Raw genomic sequence first — 12,230 nt, 5'->3', positions numbered from 1 at the left:
CAGATCTCTATACCTACTGCTGAGAACTTTTAGAGAAAAACACACCATTGAACTCCATATATAGAATATGCTGCTTTGCCTAATCTTTGCATAATGTTGCCCTTCCAGAATTTCGGATAATCTAGGATAGGACTTCTGTAAGGTAGACGTTCAAGAGTTTCATCTAAAATGATTTTTTTAGTTAATGAAATTTTAGCTCCTACCAGCTTAGCATCTGTTTCAAATACACCTGTACTAACTCATCTACATTCTTTTCATTGTGCAGGTAGAAATGTAATTTTTTTCCTGCCTTTTCTGATTTTATTCTCCCTGTCATAGCACAGGTTGATTTAGTCCTGCAGATCAAGTTGCAGTGGTTGAAGAAACTACTGAAGCCAGTAATTGTCTTCACCCATTAGTTACTGCCTTTCAGCAGTACCACTTTCAAGGTAATTTAAATTAAAACATTTGACTTGGCAGTGAAACAGATTAGGAACACTTAATATTGCTATTCCATTTGAACTCTGCAACCTTCTTCTGATTGGGAGTAAGTAACAGATAAAGAACATTCCAACTAGATCTGCAAGGTGTATCTTTCCACGTCAGCATGATTTAACTGTAAAGCATTTTCTGGCTCTATGATTATACAAAAGGAGCAACATGAAATAAAAATCCAATCCTGCAAGTCTTCACTTACAAAAAAAGGCATTCCTCACTGGAGTAATTCAATTAACCTGAATGCGCTTGCTGACATGAATGAGAACTGGATATGCAGTTTATGTGGCATAGTTACTGCATTACCTGCAGTATTTAGTAATTCACTGACTTATTTGCAGTACTTTAGTAATTCAGTGTCAGGCACAATACAACACTAAAGAAGCATTCAGGAGTGATGAAACAGTGTACTATAAACAGCTATTTTATAAATCCATTATAATATTAAGCTCTAAATATGTAAATAAGGAAGTCATCAGCAGATACTGATTATCATTAATGGTAACACTGCAGTAGCGGCATGACTTTCATTAAAGAACTGTGGTGATATTGTACAAATATATTAGTTTGACTATTATGATTTTATTTATTAACTGTCTTACATTTCTGTAAACACATCTCCAGCAGTTGTCACTCCACTTAAGTAACTGCCCATGTACATTTAAGCTGCAGAAAGCTCTTATTTCAGGAAAGTACATTTTTGTATCCACTATTACTAAAATAAATATATTTACATTGTTTCCATGCAAAACACCAATAAAAATGTACGGGTTACAATGAAGAATTGCTATTTAAATGTTCCCCTCAAAGCAAAGTTTCAGAATGGCAGCATGTTCCGTGCACACTGGAAAGCACTTTTTCTTCTCTACTAGAAGTTAAACTGAAAAACAACAAAACAGGGAAAAAAAACCTTCACATCCTGATGTTTACAGAGTGTTATTTTAAACTTACAGTTCATTTCTGAGGAGAGGAAATTAAAAAACCCCCAATCATAAATATAAACCAAATTCCAGTCTCTATCCCAAATTCTTCTGTGGCAATATTGATGTAAGGATTGCCTATAAAATACAATAATATAAAAATATTGTATAGTCACATATATACATCTTCCAAATAAATAATCTTATGCTATTAAAAAAAAAAAAACTTTTTGTTATTAACAAGGTTATTAACGCTTCACTGCTCCTCTCTCTCTAGTTTTGAAGATACAGGAAATTTTAGTCACACTCAAAACATAAGTTTGTGGTTTATCTATCAAGTTTTACAAAGCAATTTGAGGATAAGTACACAAATCGAACAGTCTAAAGACTTCATGAAAAAATTTCCCGAATCAATTCTGAAAGTTGTGATAGTACTGGTAGATAACTTATATTAAAAATAACTGATAAGAATTCCTATAACTCCAGTTATAACTGCAGTGGAGTTTCTAGGGATTATGAAATAACAACAGCAGGACTCAAAGAGGTTTGTCAGGAAAACTGCGGGGTGGAACTTCTTAGCATTACATTACTATGCATATTTTTATTTGCCTTTTTAAAATGAAACAAAGTTTAAGCCATTCTATTAAAAATATTTTCGTGTCATATTAAAGAAAATGCATTAAAACATGGAAATAATAGAACACCATTGATAGATAAATGCTAACATGACTTTTTGTAATGTCTTCTACTGCCATAGATTCTCCTGAACTACTAAAGGGTATAGACACGTAATAGGTAGTGTTATGAGTTTTAACAGAAAACTGTTTTGTCTCAAAACAGAAAAGCAACCAACGACTTAAAATTCTTGAACTTCTATAGAATACACTATTTTACCTGTCTTTCTAAACAATTCTAGGAACAGTTTTGAACCTTCAAAAACTGTTCTAGAGCTGTAGGCCTTTAAGGGGAAAAAAACCCCAACATGACTCAAGTTCTCTCTCAGATGTACAGTGGAACATCTTATGCCATCGGGAAAGTGTTGTTCTTAAAGCAACCTGTTTACATAGTCATAGCTGTATGTTGCCTGTCATTTGTGCCATAGCACTGATAGGAATACTATAGCAACAGTAATGCAAAGAAAAAGAGCTTGAGGTACTTTCTAGCAACGAAGCACCACCCTGAAAGACATTTATGCAATTAGGGTATTTCTAATGACATACAATATTTAATATGTCTCTCATATATGTCTACATATCATAAATATACATACCACAAAATGGGAAAACAATATAAATACAAATCCAAAAGCAAAGGAAAGGCTAAAGAAACTGCAAATGGAAATGGCAGAGTCGGACAAAGCAGGACATTAAGAGAAACTGTCAAAAGAGAGCATGTGAATGGTACCAGATGGTAGAAAAAGTTAGAGATGATCTAAGACAGACAGACAAGATATAAATACAAAAAGGAAAAAAGAAAGGAGCGGAGCAGAAAGGTAGTCACAGTACAGTGTGTAAACAGGCTTTCTTGATGATTGGAGTATAGAGGCAAAAAAAAGTACAGAAGGCTAAACAGAGTAGTCCAACTCTAAATGACCTTTCATAAGCTCTAGCACTCACTAACACTTTTAAGGTGGTAAAAAAAAAATTAAAAACAAATAAAATTGTTTAACAGAAGGTTACATAAAGCTTGCCAAGCCATTTTCCCATCTTTCAAAAGAATGCATTGATATCTGTACTACTGACTTCCATAACTAGTACGGCAAATGGCCCAGATGGACAGGATGGAGAGTTGGGGGGGGGGGGGGGGAGGGCGAATATTTGAGATTTGCTCTCTTTCATCTGAGTTATCTATGCACTTAAATATACCTGCTCTTTTGTCCAGTATACTAAATATTAATGGCATAATTTAAATATTATCATTGTTCATTATTATCTTCATTTAGCAGCTGTCAAATCATACCTTGAAAAGTAGACAGAATATAAAAACTTTAACTACCCAATGGAGTATGATGTGAAGGTAGAATCTAAATCTGTTCTTTACATACAAGGCTCTACCTGGTTCCACCTGAGTCAGAATTTCTGTAGCTTATTACAGGACTTGACTGCTATTTCTTACTTAAGAGGATCACAGAAAAGTAGTGAATGCAGTAAAGAATCCACATGTCCACTTCAGATGAAAAAGCAACACTATTTCTTGATACCTGGGTTCAGATTTGACTTAGAGCAGGAATAAATAAGCTGTGGTAATATTCTGTAACTGCTATATCAAGTTTTAAGCAAAAAGTATTATAGACTATTTTAAAAATTTAGGAATATTACATTGAAGCCCAACACTACATCAATATCCAAATATTGAAATCATAATACAGAAGAAATTCTGAAAACATCACTCCCATTCTTATCTTCATATTCCAGAACCTATTTTAATTACGTGGACAAATTCAGCTAGTATACCACACTTTTTCAATACAACATCCCTTTCATTTGCTGCTAATCCACTGTGGACTTCTTAAATAGGAGTACTCAAATCCCTCTGTTAAAACAGTGTTTCTCAGAGCAAAAGATCCCCATGGCATGGACTCTATTTGTCAGTCAATAATACAATTATAATGCTATTTAACTGAAGAGTGAGCTATTTGCAACTATTCCAGTTCACAAAGGCTCTCTCTGAAGTGTCCATTGATAATTAAGCAGTTCTATAATGAATGCCAGAGGTTTTGAATTTCTGAATCATGGTGATATAGATTTCAACTTTATCCTGTAGACGTCAGCCGCTGGATTGTTAGGTAGGATCTTTTCTGGTACTGCAGATTTTTAGTGTTGGGTGTTTTGGTTGGTTTTTTGTCGGTTTTCGGTTGGTTTTCTTTTTGCTGTAAGTCACTAACATAGCTGAACACAGCAATGTCTATCCTTTGTCACCACACATACCATGTTTCATTTAAGGAACCAGCTGTTTTGATGGTAGTTAACTTTTTAAAAAAAGGTAGAGACTTCACTGGTATTTCCTACCATTTCTGATGACAACAAGAAACACTACCAAGATGATACCTGACAGGAATCCCCCTCATTTTTTTAAGGCCAGGCACAAATTATAACAAACCACCTGAACTCGTTTTCACACTATAATGTTTCAAACCTAAATTATTTTGCAGCCCTCAATATTTATCCACAGGATCCACTCCCTACATAGTATATTTCATGATTGTATTCAAAGAAAAAGATCTACCTCAAAGAGAAACAGACAATTTGTTATATTATCAAGGCTTTCAAATACATTCCCTCATATGATTTTACTCTAAATCCACTAAGGGACTGATTTATTCTTTGATCTATTTTTTATTAGCGTGATGGTACTGACTTCAATGAGATTTCTTTAATTTGATTTTTTTTCCCCCAGTAATGAACAAAATGAAACTGGAAATTCTTATCACCAGGAGAAAACATCACCCCACATCCATTTAAGTCAACAAAAGAATTAAGTAAGCATGAGCCAGAACTTGCTTACAGTTGCATGCTCTTCTGATTCAGAATCCTCACTGCTTTAGAAATAAAGTATTTTTAGTTGTTTTTTTTGTTTGTTTTTTTTTTTTTTTTACTTTTCCATCACAGGGGATAAGAAAAACTCTTCACTTGAAGAAATAAAAAGTTAATGACCAAAAGGCAGATTCTTGCAGCCACATGAAGAAGCAGCCAAGGTGTGGAAAACAAGCAATTGATAAATTCTTAGTGAAACAGATTTCTATGTTCCTGATATTAATAGGAACTAATAGGAAGACTGTTTATTAAAACTTGTATCAAGATGCTGGAAACAGTGAACAGAACTATAAATACACAACAGGCAGTGAGCATGCTGAATGGACAAATTGAACTCAATCACATTGATATATGGCATAAAGAATAATTTCTTTTAATTGTTTCAAATGAATCCCTGTAAAGCTGAAGTCTCTTTTCTACTAAAATAGTAAGTACAGTCCATGTTTGGGAAAATGCATCTAGCAACCACTCAGCAAATATTTTTAAAATATCCTGTAACTGATTTCAGAAGACTGTGAGAATATGCAGTACCAAATTTATTTATATCCTGGTAACACTAGGAAATAGATAGCCCTGCTATTAGCAGTGAAACAGTTTTGCACCAGAGCTGCATAGGAAGCTAAAGGTTGACAACAGAAATCTTGGAAAAAAGGTGAAGATCTCCCTGATAAGCATGGCTATTTCCATTTTCTTAGAAAGAAACACTGGGATACAAATAGGGGGAAAAAAAAAACAAACAAACCCCAAGCCCAACACACAAACCCCCCCATAAAGCTGCTGAATGTTACAACTCCAAACCTAACACAACGTTGCTCTCAAATTCAAATATATATTCACTAAAATTCAATGACTGACTTTCAAAAACAATACAAAAAATCAAGTTATTAATGGTATGATTCATAATGTTATTTTCTCAGTGTTTTATTTGTGTGTTTGTATACATGAATATATTTTACAAATCAAGTGAAAATTCCTCTAGTTTTGTTTCTTGAAAATCTGTTCAGCCTCAAATCTGAAAATTAAATCTCTGCTAAAGCAAACAAAAGAAAAGTCATCCATGAACCACTGGCAATCACAATAAAAAATTATATGAAACCACATATGTGATCATTGGATGTATTTCAACTTAAAACACATTTTTATTCATTTAAAAATGAAAGTAAATCTGATTGTAGTCAGTTTTGTCAGTAGTGTAGTGTGTAGTCAGTTGTTGAGGTTCAACAAGGCCAAGTGCCGGGTCCTGCACTTCGGCCACAACAACCCCAGGCAACGCTACAGGCTTGGGGAAGAGTGGCTGGAAAGCTGCCCAGAAGAAAGGACCTAGGGGTGCTGACTGACAGCCGGCTGAACATGAGCCGGCAGTGTGCCCAGGTAGCCAAGAAGGCCAATGGCATCCTGGCCTGTATTAGGAATAGTGTGGCCAGCAGGAGCAGGGAGGTGATCGTGCCCCTGTACTCGGCACTGGTGAGGCCGCACCTCGAATCCTGTGTTCAGTTTTGGGCCCCTCACTACAAGAAGGACATGGAGGTGCTGGAGTGTGTCCAGAGAAGGGCAACGAAGCTGGTGAAGGGCCTGGAGCACAAGCCTTATGAGGAGCAGCTGAGGGAACGGGGGTTGTTTAGCCTGGAGAAGAGGAGGCTGAGGGGAGACCTCATCGCGCTCTACAACTACCTGAAAGGAGGTTGTAGCGAGGTGGGGGTTGGTCTCCTCTGCCAGGTAACTAACGATAGGACAAGAGGAAATGGCCTCAAGTTGCGCCAAGGGAGGTTTAGATTGGACATTAGGAGAAATTTCTTTACTGAAAGAGTGATCAGGCCTTGGAACAGGCTGCCCTGGGAAGTGGTGGAGTCACCATCCCTGGAAGTATTTAAAAGACGTGTAGATGAGGCCCTTAGGAACATGGTTTAGTGGACATGGTGTGTTGGGTTGACGGTTGGACCCGATGATCTTAGAGGTCTTTTCCAACCTGTATGATTCTATGATAAATCCTTTGAAATGGCAATTGTCAAGATCACCTGTTTCATACATAATGCATTTTGCTTTACTGCCTTGCTGCCAGTTAGTAACTTTAATTATTGAATAGTAGAAAAATACACTTCACAGTGTCTACTAAACATTTCAAGTATTTGTGAATAAGGATAGGAATATTGCTCACAGCTGAATGCTATATTGTCTATTACCTACTTATATTAAATACAATTCCGCCTAGAGTCCAGTCATATACGTAACAACATTTCTTCATTCTAAAGTAGCAAGAATCAGCTGCTGTCTTCCATCCCCCCCTTCAGTTCAAAACACAGAGATGATGTAACTACACTTACACTTTTCAATTAACCAAAAGTTCCATTTGTGAGAACACTGTTCCCAAAACTTACAGAAAAAAAAACCAACAAAAACTATATATATTGACATTTTTTCCTTTAAAAAAAGTCTTGAGTTTAAAAAAAATATATATCTTTTATTTATATTTTGTAATTCTTATTAAACCCAGTATATCTGGAATTTTGCGCTATTTGCATCAAATTCCTGAAGCGGGAGGAAAAGAAAAAGAGTTCTTCTGGGTGTCAGGATTCATATATTGGACTTTAAATGATACCAGAACCTTACTTTTTCTATACATTCCTTTTTCAATCGCTTAAACTTTTTTATTTCCATCAGTTTCTCTCTGCCTCAACATAACATACCCAGAGAAGGCTGAGTGTTCTGTGAATATACTCTCGCAGATTTTTGTAACAAGTTCTTACAGTACTCCAAGCCTGAAAGGAAAAGAGTAGCTTTCACCATAATTCCTGCTCAGCAAATTGCCAGCATGCCTACGTAAAACAGGACCAGGAGATTACAGCAACGAAGCATGTAAAAAAACATGTTTTAGTATTTGTTTATTCTGACCACCCATCAGGCTGTCTGGAAATGGACAATGTTCCATTTCCAATGCTGTAAGGCTTGTGAAGTATCATGTTAAAACATACAAAATTCATACACTTATGCAGTCCTTAACTAATGTATTTCATTACTTACCATTGTAACTAATAACTAGCTAAGCATTAAATAACTTATTTTCTTCTTCCTCGGTAAAATGGGAAGAAAATAGTTCAGGCAATTTTGCATTCATCCTTGGGAACACTTCACAGAAGCAAAATGTTTCCTATTCAATCTATTTCCTTCAAGCACAAGTTTATACAGTACAGCAAAAAAAGAAAATCTTAACAGTAGTACAGTCTCCATGGAAGTCTTCAGATGTATGTTTTTCATCCAATGGCAGCATAACTGCTCATTTTCATATGGGATTTTTTGTTCTTCTTAAAAATAGCTTAAATGTAAATGAGATTCAAAGTAGAAGGCACTGGTCAAGAGTTTAAAATATAAAATAAATCATAAAAGAGGTTTTCTATACCTTAGCCTATATCTCACCAATCAACAGCTTAATTGCCATGTTTGTCCAAAGCTGTCACTTGTAACATATGGATACGATACGTAAGAATACATATTTGAAAGTCATAAACTCAACTCCGGAATCTCCAAAAGTACCATGAACATGGAACTAATTGCACGTGTTGGAAGGAATTTTCTCATAATTTACGTATGGGTCCAAATAGCAGGGAAGCAATCACATTTTTTAGCTAACTGACCCTATCTAAACACACTATTGAATAAAACATCCAGTATGTAATATAAGACTCTCCTAAGAGAGCATGATTTGAGAGCCAGGCTTTTCCAAGGGCAGAGCCAAACCACCTGAAGAAAAGTTGTATTAGAATATAAAACAAAACCATAGTCCCTTTATGGAAAAATATCCAGATTGAGACAAAACAGAAAAATAAGATAGTAAGTAAATGTCTCTCCACTCACTGTCCTGGCACGCCAGCTCCTTCCAGACAGGTTTCCCCTGGCCCCAGCTAGCTTAAGGGCTTATCATTCCCTCCACAGGCCCTCAGGCAGCTTTTAGGAAAACCCTTTCTTTTTCGTTACCTGAACACAGAGGCAGAGCCACCATCTTTAGCTGTGGCAGGCCTTGTGACAGAAATGGCGGGAAGACTGGGGCCGCACCGCCGCTCACGAGCTCTACCCTCACGCCCCGGCAGCGCCCTGGGCCAGGCGGGGCGGAGAGCAGCACCGCACAGCGCCGCCCCACGTGACACCACCCCACCCCACCCCCCCGCCTCCTTCTCGAAGCTTCCCGGGAGCGGGCGGGGCTGCCGCCTTCTCTCAGCGGGTGGTGCCTTCCTCAGCCGGCTTCCCGCCGCCCCCCCCCCCCCCCCCGAGGGTATCCCCCACCGCCTGGTGAAAAGGAGACCTCTGACAAGGTACCCCATCAAGTACCGCTGCCTAACAGGCGTAAAGAAAGGGTAAAGAGCAAACCTATTCGGTAGAACCTGTGGCACAGGTGTGTGCATTGTCTTTTGCATTAGGTATGCAGATGAAGAAAACTGGGGCAAACAGAGGCTGTAATTTTTTGTAAACTTCTACGTGAATAGGCACTTAGAAATTCTCTGCAGGTTCCGGCCCGAGTTACCACAGGCTGGCCTATATAAATGCCAGTGTGCCATAGGTTCAGGTGGAGAGGTTATTCTGTGCTCCCTTTCCCAAAGCCACTTCAGTGCAACACTGGTGGTGCAGACTTTCAGTGGTATGAGGAAAAAAAATCCCTGTATTTAGAGTCTATACAGCACTTTGGGGATCGCTCAAAGTGAAAGGTGCTGTATACATAAAAGGTGCTAGCAATTGCAGCTGCAGCATAGTGTGGCTTTAGAAAAAAAGTGAACCACCCTTTTTCCTCTACTAACTATAGGAAATAAAAGTATATAAAAGAAAATTAAAAGCAGTTTGATAAAAGATTTCTTGTGATATATTAAGTGGGAGACCAAAAGCATCTGAGTTTGATCCCAGCTGGTTATAGTTAAAACGATAAAGATCAAGCCTTACTAATTCATCTCTTACATTATTAAGGGCATGAGTTTATCTCTTATGATATTATAATACAGAGAGAGTAAATATATATTTAAAATTCAATCAAATTCAGCAATATCATTTGATTATTTCCTTGTGGCACAACTCTGTCCTTAGTTACCTGTTGCTCTTCTTACTGTTCTCTCCTTGCTACATTTGTAGGTTGAAATGACCTTTGCTTCAATATGTTGATATAGTGCAAGTAATTAAAGAAAGTAATAACAATAATAATTATTTTATACTGCAAAATTTTTTCCACATTATTTAATGTAACTTTCAAACAAAAGATGTATAGCAAATTATGCATGAATTGCAGCAAGATTTAACTTAATCCTTTATATACTGATGGAGTAGGACTGAACATTTAATAACTCAATATTAGCATATGCATGACTATTAAAGACATACCAACTTTTGAAAGGTGAAATCATGTAAATTTTTAAGAAATTTCTCTTACTAGTAAAAAGTATCATGCCTTATTGATATATAAGAAAAATACTTCTTTAATTCTATAGCTTATATAGACAAAAATGTAAAGTATTTTTCCCTGTTATTTTAGAAAACAAAACAAAATGACACTGGAATCATCTAACTGTTCTGGTAAAATACTTTCTAGTGAATAGCACCTCTTATCCTGACAGATCCCCAAACTGCTGTAGAGATTGCAAACACATGGATTGCTTCTCAAAGCACTGAAATTCTGTGCCAGGAGCACTACGCTAAAGTGATTCTGGAAAGGGGATTGAAAACTAAATTATCCAGTGGAAATGATGGAGCATAGCTGTTCAGACTTGGGAGAAAGCAGCTACCAAAATTCAGTCGGACTACTTGTTCAAAAAATACTCAGTAAAAAGAGTCACAGAATTGGATGAAACAGAATTATAAGGATACTTTAAAATGTGTTACAGCACTTTGATGTGCAGGGCCTGATTCTGTACTTTAAATTTTGTTTTACAATATAGCAGATGTGGTTTAAAAAGTGGAGGATCTGGTCAACAATTTTCTACTAAATTGATTCAAAGCCCACTGAAATCAGTGGCACCTTCTGTAGGGTTTACAAAATTTGCCAGAACTATAGCCTACCTATCTCAACAACAGAACTTTATTAAATATTTGTATAGACTGTTACGTGTCAGCATTGAATACTTAATTTTAGATTTTATTACAAATGTCGGGCCAGATCAAAACAAGCTATGCTCTTGACTGAAGACTGCCATGGTAAAGCAGATGCTTAACAGAACCTCAGAAAACTTGATTTTTAAAGTTTTGCCTAGATCCATAAACTTTATAAAGATAGTATAGCTCCGTCATAGACTTGTACTCAAATAATGGAAAATGTGTTGTTTGCATTTCTTCACTGACTCCTCACTGAAACCTGTCAACGATTAGGATGAAATAAAAGGGGTTTTGTAATGTGGACAAAATATTTCTTGCTAGAAATCTGCATGTTCGCTGACTCAGTGTGGCCAGCCTACTGTCAATGATGTCCAGACACAAGTGATGTGGCATAGACTCAGGCTTGTAATGTAGAACAGAAAAGTTTGGGATATTATTTCTCATCCATTCTCCTTCTTCTCACATAGTGCAAGAGGATGAGCAGCTTCAAAAGGTTTTTTAATGGGGAGGGGGGGAAGTCATAACTACATTAATAATGAGAACAGTGTACATCCGTATATCAGAGTCCTGTAGGTCATTGATGTTAACGAAAAAGCTTTTAAAAATCATATTGAAGTGCATTTTCTCACACAATATCATGGGCCCATGATGTGTTTTATCATTACTGGTACACTCCACAGAACATTTTTGAAGAAAATAGAATATTAGTTCTTGAAAGTAGGAATTAAATGTGGAAAAATCTTAAAGGAATAATGTGAACAATGATTAGATTAAAGTTTCAAATAGACGTATGTTCTTCTTCCTCTGTTTTGTCTAAAGGTCATGTCCCTACTCCACAAACCCAAGTGAAAAAACTAATTTTGCATATAAATGGAGTGACTTCACCACTTGATAAAAGCTTATTATTTAAATGTAAGAAAGATAAAATAGAGCACAAAAGTTACCACAAAACACATACCAGCCTATTAGCTGAAGTAATCACAACACAGAAAATCTTTGAATAACGTGGGATTGTATTAAATACTGTATCATTTGTAAGTTTTATCATGCTTCACATTTTGGTGACTTTGCCAGTTTCAGTCAACTAGAAATACCAAAGGCTTTTTGGTTATTCCTGGAAATTAGACATTTGTATTAAGGTTGTAATAGAAATGTCATGAAAACACATCAGATAGACTATTCCTTTACATCAGCTAATTATGCCTCCAAATCTAAGACCTACCAAGAAAATGGATGTTTT

The 12,230-nt window shown here is 36.4% G+C and overlaps 1 protein-coding gene across 1 annotated transcript in view; it reads right to left on the bottom strand.

Moving 5' to 3' along the window:
• PCDH11X (protocadherin 11 X-linked) overlaps positions 1-12,230 on the bottom strand; it is an 81,281-nt gene that overhangs the window by 30,962 nt on the left and 38,089 nt on the right. The gene's annotated exons all lie outside the window — the stretch shown is intronic.

This window comes from Calonectris borealis, chromosome 13, assembly GCF_964195595.1.
Source record: "Calonectris borealis chromosome 13, bCalBor7.hap1.2, whole genome shotgun sequence".
Taxonomy (NCBI): domain Eukaryota; kingdom Metazoa; phylum Chordata; class Aves; order Procellariiformes; family Procellariidae; genus Calonectris; species Calonectris borealis.
This window is presented reverse-complemented; position numbering and strand designations above follow the sequence as displayed.